This window comes from Thalia democratica, chromosome 2, assembly GCF_965202585.1.
Source record: "Thalia democratica chromosome 2, ktThaDemo2.hap1.1, whole genome shotgun sequence".
Lineage (NCBI taxonomy): Eukaryota > Metazoa > Chordata > Thaliacea > Salpida > Salpidae > Thalia > Thalia democratica.
Window position 1 is genome coordinate 54,781,529 of NC_139166.1, and position 11,600 is coordinate 54,793,128.

The following is an 11,600-nucleotide window of genomic DNA, read 5'->3' on the forward strand; positions in this document are numbered from 1 at the left end:
TTTATGAAGTTACTACACAGTTTTAAACAACTAAAATATATCTAACTGTTTTATAAAAAGGCAAACTCAAAGTTATGAATATTTGTTTACTAATAGATTACCGTAATTCTTCGTTTTTGGTTGTCGTTTGGTTCGATTGACGTTGCTTTGTATTTTCATATTTCTAAAAATATAAAACATTTTTTTTAATTTTTTTTGTAACATCAAAAATATATATGACTTTTTTTAGTTTTTTACATAAATTTTATTGATAAACTAAGTTATACTTTTTACTAACAATCTGATTTACTATACTTATATATAGAAGGTTAAACTTTTTTTCTTCGGTTTAGAATGTTTAATGAGTTTTACACTTATTTGATTTACCTTTCAAAAATAAAAGCTAAGAATTGATCAAAAATATTGATAAGTTTGTCTTGGTATCTTCAATCTATAGTATAACAAACTCAATTTAGGCAAAGTTTTTAAGGATAGTTGATAGTCAATTTAAAATTATTTTTCAAATGTAAACCTTTTTATAAGTGTCAGTTGTTGATAATTGTTTTGTGTGATCATAGTCAGCATCTTTACGTTTACCAATAATTTTTATGCTTCTATCAAACTTATCCACCCAATTATCTTGTTTGCTCTGATTAGCCGAAGGCCAATCGGTTATGTGAGACTCCCTAGCTCTTGAATCTATTTCTTATATATTTTATATTTTACTATATTTTTTAAAGTGTATCTATATAACAATCCTTTCTAAATTACTATCAATATTATGTTACCTATTTACTTTTTTTTAGTTTTAACATTTATATATGCAATTTTCTGTTTTAAATAACTTTGAAATAAATTGACTTTTTTTGTTTTAAATTTATTTATAACAAGTAATTAAAAACCTTTCATTTGAAAAGTTGGTTCTTCAACATAGTCCAAACTTCTTGTGTTGTGCCTGTTTGTTTAGCTTAAGTTGTATTTTATAAGAAACTTCAAACCAAAAATTATTTGTAAATGTGAATATTTTATTATCAATAAAGTTTGGTACACAGTTTAATAAAACTAAATTAAAGCAGTTTTGTTATAAAAAAGTAAACATTATGACTATTTGTATACTGATAATTTACCCATGTACTACTTTTTTTGTTGGAGCTTGATTTGATTTGTGTTGAGTTGCATTTTCGTATTTCTAAATGTGTAAAACAATAACTTCAATTATTCTTTAGACTTTATATAGGTTTGAACATGCATTTGTTTATCAAATCAATTTATCATTTTACCTCTAATCGGGCTTACAGTATTAAAATGTATAAAATTACCGAAAATGTTTATGAAAATACTAGTTTATCGGATTGAGATATTTGATATATTTTACTCTAACTATTTGGCTATGCACTAAATTTGAAAACTTAGAGTTAAAAATACAAATTTAAGTTTTTCAAGTTTATTTTATATACAGCGGTGATTTTTTTACAGCTAACAGTATAAACCACTTTGCACAGGTAAACACTCCTTTAAAACAGGTTCATTATAATGTGCACTAATGCACACAGTTTGAAAAAACTGGTCCATATCATTGAAAGTTTATCTTTAAGCATAAAAACCAGTACATTTTAGCTCCTTTTGAATTTACCAACCTTTTTATAGTTGCCATGTGTAGATTTTGGTAATTTTTTTGTGCGATCACAATCAACATCTTTGCGGTTACTGTCAATTTCAATCTTACGATCAAAATTATCTGACCAGTCAACCATTCTTGACCTGCTGCTCTGACTTGTGGCAGGCCAATAGTTTATGTAAGTCTCTAAAGTTCTTGAATCTATTTCTAATTTTTTTAAATTCAGGTTATTTGTATATCATGACAATATTAAATTGCAAATAAAACAAACATTTATTTATGACAAACTGTCCTAATAAAAAGTTATAAAAAGGTTTTACAATTAAGCTTTCTCTACATTTTCAATTATTATGCAATGTGAAGGAATTTAAAACTAAAATGAATCTTATTATATACTACACATATAAGTGAGTTAAAATAGTTATTACTATTGTGAGCTTAAGCTAATTATAGTATTTTTTAATTCCTTTTTCTTTAGAAAAATTGTTTGACAAACTTTTACAAATCAGAAAGTTTTTTAAAATACCAAAATTGAATACTTAAGTTTTGTAATTTTTTTATGACATGTCTAAAATATAAATGTATCGTTTTTTTTCTATATATACCTTAAAACTATAAATTAGTTCTTATTTATTAACATACTATGCACTATATAATAAAATTTCATGAACCTGTTACTCGAAAAGGTTTTTTAGCATGACTCGAACTTCTTGTCTGGTGCCTGCATATTATCTTAAGTTAAGTTTTAATTTAATACTACTATAAAACTATATCTACAAATATTATATAAATAAAACTTTGTAAAAAATTTATAGAACTACAAAGTAGCCAAGTAGTTGTAATAAAATTAGTGCAAGCCTAAATACGTGATTGTTTTTCTATTATTAATTTACCCTTGTTCTAATTTTTTCATTGCAGCTTGATTCGATTGCCGTTGATTTGTGTTTTCATATTTCTAAATATATAGTTTTTTTTATTTTCATATAATTTTACTTTTTTTAGTTTAACTTTCAATATGTTTTTCAATTTACTTTTAAAATTAGCTTAAACTAATAAACTTAAGCTAACATTATTTTAAAAGTTTTTTTTTTAGTTTTTAATGAGTTGTATACTAAACTAAACAGCTTGCTTTTCAAAAAATTGAGACACTACAGTCAACTAAAAATAAAATTTGGTTTAACTAAATCTTTTTAGTTTTATACATTTTTACAACTAAATCATGTATATAAAAAATTCAGTATATTTGTTTAATCTCTTTTTATTTTGTTAACCTGATCATAATTTCTAGTTTTAGATTTTGATATCGGTTTTGTGCGATCATAATCAACTTCTTTTATTCTGTTCATAAACTTTATGGTCCGATCAAACTCATCTGACAAGCTATTTTGTTTGTTCTGAATTTCGGTAGACCATTTAGTTTGGTTAGGCTTTTTATGTCTTGAATCTATTTCTGTTTAACGTATTATAGTTGTTTGTAAACAAACTCACCTAACATTTCAAACAATGTTAAAGTGTTTACGTTTATCTTTTTAAAAAATTCTACGTACAGCGGTCATCAAAAATACAAACTTGTTAGTATTTTTTCCAAAAAAATAAACTTAAATACTAAAAGTTTTATTATTCTAAACAAAAATTTTTATGTATTGTTATGCTCTCTTAAATTATAACTAAGCTGTTAATATAAAAACATTTGTTTTTTTTTTGTTTTTAAATATTTAATAAAAATTATAAAAACCTTTCATGCAAAAAGATGTTTGTTTTTTGTGATTTGAACTTCTTGTTTTGTACCTGTGCGTTTCGCAAAGTTAAATTTAATTATAAAAAATACACAAAAAACTATGTCACTCGTAGTCTACGTTACAAATTAAATTTTAAACACAGTTTTTAAAAATTAAGTTATAAGCACATAACACTACAAAAATTTCAAGACTTATAATCAACATTTTTTATAGAAATTATACTTTGCTTGCTTAGTTATCAGTAACTAAACTGTTTAACTAAAAAACTTTAGTTTAAAATACTATAGAAGTTTAAATAACCAATCTAAGCTATAAATTTATTCAGAGTTTTTTTAACAATTGAAACTAAAATTTGTTTCTGAGTATGAGTTATTATCTGTATTCAATAAACTTTACCATTTGTATATGTAAAGTAAAACTTAATAATAGTTATTATAACCAAACTCATGAGAGTATATACTACAAGATTATTGTGATTGTATGAAGTATACATATATGATAAAAAATTATAGCCACGTTAGAAAACATTAAAGTTATACTAAAACAAATGCTCTTACTTGGATTTTTTTTCATTACGATAATCCCACATAACTTCAAGAAACGTTATTGCTTCAACAATAATTTCAAAAATGCTGTAAAAGACCGAAATAGCGCTCAGCATGTACATGCAATTGAAAAACAACGTCTTCTCCTGTTTAAGTGCAACATGAAATCAATTTCACTTAATTGGAATGATGTATAACAGCAGTAACTTCTTAGAATCGAAAATAAAATTATACAAAGTACAAGTTTTCTTAAAACTTGATAATTTTTTGTAATTTTTTAAAAGCGTCTTAATTTTAAACTAGTTTTGTCCTAAAAAGACTTTACAAAAGCATTAAACTTCTTGAAATCAAAAAAAAATTTAGACGAACAAATAGCTTCTTCAAAGTAAAATCCTCTTGATTTCTTTTGAAATCACCCTAACTCGAAAATAATTCTAAAGAATCTTTATGATTCAAAACTGGTTTTTGAAGGTGATGAAAATATGAACTAACGTAGACACTTAACACGGAACAAGCGACGGGGTCACGTGTCCGACAAGCATCGAGAAAAGCTGAGTCGTTTTCATCTTCATACGAGCAATTGTAACGCTCAGCATGTTTGAATTGGAAAAATCCTTGCTTGGGACTAATCTGTATTGTTTTTTTATGAATTAAAACATTTATTTTATTAATCTAAGGGTAAAAATGTTATTAAATCTAATTGCTTTAAATTTCTGGCAGCTCAAACAACTTTCTTTGAACGTACAGTTAAATTATGTTCATCTGAACATTGATCAAATTAGCAAATTGACGTTTTACTTTTCGCTTGAAATTTTTCAAGTTACCTGGGTATCTAGGAATCTAATGCCAAAATATAGAAAAGCTGTTTCTATAATCATCCTCATACAAATGAATGCAGTCATCAAAAATTGCATCCCGACATCTCCTATTGATAGCTGCAAAAATAGTATTTCTTAAGTAAATTAATTAAATATCTTTCTTTTTTTTGATGTTTTGTTTAACAGCTAGAAATAAAGTTAAGTTTTATTTTACTTCAGACTTTGTACTCAAAAGTATTAAGGCTTCAACAATATTTTTTAAACTATAGAGTATCAGTTCTCTAAACTCAAAAATTTATTTTAATCTCAGATGATCAACGAGACTTTAATTACTTTTGAAATAATTTTAAATTTTATCAATATCACATTTTAAGAAGACATATATGACTTTTAATATTATACATTTTAAAAAGTATAATTTTATATTTTTTGAACTAACTTTAATATGACAAAAAGTATATTTACATACTTTTTTTTTATATTATTTTTGTTTTAATTCCTAAATCTTTAACTTAATCTATACAAAGTAATGATATAAATAATATGTGTGTTTAAAGTTATACACTTAATTTCCAATTTCATAGACTAAAAATTTCTTAACCCTGGTCTCTTTTGCAGTAGTGAAATTTTCTTCAATTGTCCTGCTTTCTTTGGCAACTTTTTTGTAATAAAGATATCGAAACAAGTAAACAAGCAGCATCGGGCTTATTATGGCAAACAACTGAAAAATTTAAATGTTTTTGTTTTTTAATTTTTTTTTTATATTTATTAAAATTTATTTTGTTTTAAAACAAAATTTTGCTGTACTGAATTTTAAGTAATCATAAAAAGCATCAAGAAAGCTTTTAATCTGTTTGTTTGTATCAAACAACTTTTGTTTCAAATTAATAATTTTCTAAAATTATTAAGTACGATTTTTCATAGTAAAATTAAAATAAGTTTTTTTAACTTGCATTTATTTAATGGCAAATTGTAATCACTTATCAGTCACCTGGTATCCCCAAAAGGTGAAAGTTGAGATTTTAGCGAAACGATCGTAGCACATGTTGGCGCAAGTCTTCCCCGCTCTGTTGCAACGAAAATCTCCATCTCCTCCGTGAGCTGTCACATTGAAAATATTCAAGTTGTATAACAGTTTTTTATGATTTATATACAATAAACAACACAAAACTGTAATCAGGAAATTTTTGTATACTTAAGTGATACTACTGTTATACATAATTATGTGGGAGATTGTAAAATACTTTCTTACAAGTACTAAGTGCTACTTTATAACCGAAGCTTTCAAAAATCCTATTGTTGTTGTTTAAATATATGACAATAGCTAAAATCATAAAGTATATTGGTTTTTTAAACCTTATGTTTTTAATTCAAGTTAAACAAAAATTAATAAACGAGTCATTAATAACTGTTTTATACCGACTATCTTGATTTCAAAAGAACTAATAGTTGTATTTAAGTTTATTAGAATATAATGTACTTTAAAAAAAACACAAAACAGTTGTGAATTACTATTTATTAGAAATAAGTTATTCTTTTTGTAAATTTATTTAATTCTCAGTTTTAGTATTTTTTATTGTTTTTACATTCTATTAAACATCTTTCTAATTTTTTTTACTAACCAATTATTCCATAAATTAAATAAGGTAAGACTCTGAAAACAAAGTAGATCACAAGCCATATAAATCCCAACGGTTTGAAAATCTTTCTCATCTAAAAAACGTTTCTTTAGATAAACAACATGCATGAATCTTTAACACTTTTGTATGTACTTTGATTATTTGATAATATTTATTTTGAGTTTAAGACTTCGATTTTTTTTGTTAAGAATAGTTTTACATTATGTTAGTTTAAACTTTTTTCATTAAATTTTTGTGGTAAAAATGAAAACAAACTTAAAATTTTGTAATTTGTTATTTACACTTTACTGTGTTTTTTATGACTCTGTTTTTTTTTAATCAATTTTTTGTCTTACTAAAAATAAATTTAACTGAAATGAAGTTTTATTTATAAATTTACTTACTAAGTTGTCTTTGGTTGAAGTTTTTCCACAGCACTTCATTTTTATATGTTCTTCACTAACAAAACTCTGAAACAAATTGACGTAATAAAAAACTTACACAATGTTTTTTAGATGTTTGTTTTACTATTCGACTATATAAATTGCATTCTGCATTTATCTAAAATGTTTATATAAAAATAAATGAACTTGAAATTTACTTGAGTAAACTAATAAATTTCAAAAAACACATAAACTTTATTTTTACATAGTTTCATTGATGTTATATCTAAGTATATAAACAACTAAAAGATTAAAAATAACTAAAACCAATTTTACTTATTCAAAATAATAAACTTCTTGATTATTTACAATAAAATGTAGTATTTTGTTCCAAAATAAACAAGTTTAAATTAATTAATTGTTTGCCTATAAAGCACAGCACCTTAGAAACTACTTTTAACTAATTATAATGTTTTAGATTAACTGGTTTAGTGTTTAAAGTATTTAGTGAGTACTGTTTTAACAAGATTATAAAACTCCTTAAGCAAAGTGTCTTAGCTTACTTTATACAATATCAAAACTTTAAGTAGTACTGGAAAAAATCCTAGATTAGCTATTTTTGTCATTCATCAAATAATCGTTGTTTGATAACTGCCTATATTAGATACAGCAAACCTCTATGACTAAATTGTAAGTTGATTTAACAAAAATTAAAAAAAATATGCTCAATTTTTTCTTTCAAGAACTTGGATGCACGTAAAGACCTCTTGGTTATCAAATCGCACACCACACTTAGTTCAAAATTATAATGAGCTAAAAAAAGACTTAACAGTTATACAAAAAACAAATATTATCAGTTATTAGTATACAAATAACCATTATGTTAACCGTTATAACATTTTATTTTTCTTATTTATTCAAATAAGTTTGCTTCAAATTAATATTTGTGCTTTATATGTGAAAAACGATTAAATACGGTTTAATATTAAAACAATTCAACCAAGTTTTTTCTGTATGTAATCTAACTTTTTTAAACTAACAATTTATAATAGCTAAAATATACTTTGTTTTTCACAAATTATATACTGTAAAACATCTTTATTAACTATAATGTAGTATAAAATGAAACTTAAGTGTATATTAAACAAGTTTGTAGAAATCTTATTTCAATAAAATTAAATGAGTAATTTTAGGTAAAAATATACTATAAACAGCAGATAAAGTCAAAAACACGAGAAGCTTAAAAATTTAATAGCTTTGCAAAACATTTGGAACTTTCACTAACTAGTTTAAATTAGTTATAACAATAACAAATGTTACTTAATATAAATTCAATCTTCTTATAATCTTTCTATTTCTTGCAAGTGTTTTAAGAGTGTCACAATTTGATACCAAATTATGATCTTTATGTGAAAAAAAAAGTATTTGCTTCCGATTCTTCTAACTTTAGTACAACAACCTAAACTATATGTTGAAGGTACTTTGTGAAAAAAAACTTAACAGTTGTTGTGTGCGAATCTTAATATACTTTTTTTATTTTGGTATAAGCAAAAACTTTCTCGTTTTTTAAAGTTACCTAGTACTTAATTTGTTTTTCAATCTTTTAAGTTACCATTCTAACATAGGGTTTCCTAAAGTGGATCAGAGGACCCCCTAGGGGGCCATAAACGGCAAAGAAGCAAAAGCGGGTCCGTGACTACTAAAGGGGCAATAAGGCCATAATTTTACACTAGATATTTTAGAGCTGATGATGTTGTGAGCAAAACAATGGTCTTAGGCTATTTAAAGCAGGGTTCCCGCTTCCTTATCTAAATTCCCTAGAAATTCGTGATATTTCGAAAAACCCCTAGATTTCCCTAGAAAAAATTTAAAATTTTTGAAAATCTCTTGAATTTACTTTTTTTTTTGCTTTGTGATTGAAGTAAATGTAGTAACCGGTATTAAGTATAAGTATTTATTTAGCATTTAGAAATTTAGATTTAAAAATAGTAGTGTATTAAAAACATGAAAAGTTCATTAAAAAATATTACAAAGTTTTAAAATTGTTTTAGTTTTGATTTATACTATGTTAAAAAAATAACGAATAAAAGGTAAAGTATTTACAATGGAAAAAGCAACAATTTTTTACTAAGTAAATTCTACCTTGTTTTAAAATAATCATTAAATACTGTATTTGTTTAGAGGTTAAAGTGTGCTCTAATAAAAACTATTAATTTGTTATTTCCTCATGGATTTCCCTAGAATATAACTCGTTAAAGATAGTTTTTAAACTTTCACTAGATATTATGGGAGAATTTTGAAACGTGTCGAGCACTAAATTTTCTAGAATCAATAATTAAGACAAAGAAAACAGTTCTCAAACGTATACAAGGGTTATTTTGGAACTGAAACTAAACTAGGGCTTCCAAAAGTGGGTCTTTTTAGTAGTGTAGGCGTATTTAAGGACATCATCTAAAACTTACACTAGATCTTCTCAAATTAATGATGAAAAGCAAGAAAAAAAGGTCAAAGTGTTGTTTTTTGGAAAATATTTTCGGAGAGTGTCATTGCTTTTTAATATCTTTAAAGTGTTTCATATAACAAGAAGTTTGGGAAACCCTGTGCTGAAATTTTTTTAATAGTTTTTATTTACCTTGATATCTAAAAATATATTTTTATAAGATGATATTTCATATCATAAAAGTTTTAACTACAGACATCTGTTGTAGTCAAAGATTAAGGCATTACTAATTGTTATAATATTTTTAAAATGATAATCTGAAAACAGCAGCATATAAGTTAACTAATCTCAATACTAAAAACCTACTTTGTGAAAACGGCTAAGATAAAAAATAAAATGCTATAAGCTTTAACTTTTTATTAACTTGCTTATAACAAATATAAAATATCAAAATTTTTCTATTATTTATTAGTTATGAAAGCAATTACAAAATAGCGGTGTAAATTTATTTAAAGTATGTCCATATTTAAAAAAAAATACAAATGTGGCTTGAGAATTAATGAAGCTTAATATTAAAACCTTTTCGCTAAAATACGAACCGGACAAACTAAATAATTATATAGTAATTATTCTCATAAACTAAAAACAAGTTCAAAATTGTAGCAAAAAGATTTTGCCAGTGTTAATAAGTTTTAAAACGTTTGATTTTTATAAAACTTTTGATAAAAATAGATATTTAAGTTTTTTTTTTGCAATTTTTATTAAAATATTTTGTATTTTTGTAGAAGATTTCTTTTTAAACACAAAACTAATCTATATCACTAGTTTTTTTTTTAAATTTCATTACAATAAGCATCAATTTTAAATTATGAACGACTTAAAACACGTTATTAAGGATTTTTAATTGAGTATTCTTACAATTATGTACAAAGCAGCTTTTTTTGTACATTTATCTAATTAAGTTTAAACTTCATTATACTTAGTGTTTGTAGTTACTTATTATTAAAAAACTGGTTTATTATGTAATATAGTATTATAGATTTCTTCAAAAATAAAACTATAACAAGTTTTAGGTTTTTTTTAGTATAATATTCTTGCTATAATTAATTGGGGTTTATAACAACATATACAAATAATAAAATTATGATTGATATTATATAAGTAGACTGTTAATTGTTTGTCTAAAATGAGTACTAAATCTTTTATTTAGTGTTATTACTTAGAAAATGTTTTGTAAGTTTGTCATTGTTTCGAGCTTGTTAAGTTTTTTACCTAATCTTTTCGTGTTTTTTTTATAAAATATATCGAAAACTGCTGTTAAATTATAAAATTGATTACAAAAAAACACACAATTTTTAAAACTTATTTAACAAGCTTAAGTCAGAAGAAACTAGCTATCATTATTTAATTGGAGTAGTTTTTTAATACTTAACAAACTCATCATAGTTTTATAACAAATAATGAACAGAATGCATTTATAGAATGGTATTTTCAGTTTTAAGAAAAAAAATATTAGTTAGAAAAAGTATGTAATTTTGTGGTATTATAATTATCAAATGTCCTTGTTAATCAATAACTTTTTTAGTGATTTTAACAAAAAAACAGTAGTAAATTGTTTTCAACTGTTTATTTGATGATTTTTTTAAAGAGTTATCACTTATCAGTAACCTAGTTTAAACGTGCTTTTTCAGAATAAATCGTAAACTTTATAATCTTTATAAAATGTGTATTATAATTTATATTTTTTAGTTTCTTGCAATACAAACATTACTAAATTTATTTAACTTAAAAATTATTACTTTTGAGTGATAAACAAAAAATGATGGAATACAGCTAAAAAGTAAAAGCTGTTATACCGAGTAAAATTAAATTAAAGAAAAAATTGTTGCTGATTAGAAATTAGTATTGACCTTTAGTTTTGCACAAAAGTAAAAATTACTTCTTTAGAAAATAATAATTGCTAATAAAAATTAATCTTCTATCAATGTAACTACAAGATTTAAAAATGAATTTTTCGAAAGTTTTTTAGATATTTTTCTTTTATCTATTTAATATTAACATTAAAAATATTTAAGTTATATATCATAGTTTTGTTTTAAACCTTTTTTATTCAACATTTTATGAATATACTATAAGCTTTTTAAACATTCAAGTATATTTGTTTTGTTTTTTTTTTAATTAAATTAAATAGTTTAAATTTTATTTTAAACGATATGCAAAAATTTATCAAATAAGAAAAAAATAAAATAATTTTAATCAGTAAAAGTTCTTATAATTTCGACGTAACATTTTATTAAAATCTTTCGTTAAGGAAATAAGTATTAAAACTACATTTAGATAATGTTTATATTTTTCAGAGAATAGTTTTAGTTTTTAGATTAATTTAAATATTGCTTTTTAAGTGCTTAAAAGATACAATAAAAGATAGTCAGACTCTGCTTTAAAATATCTTCAAAGAA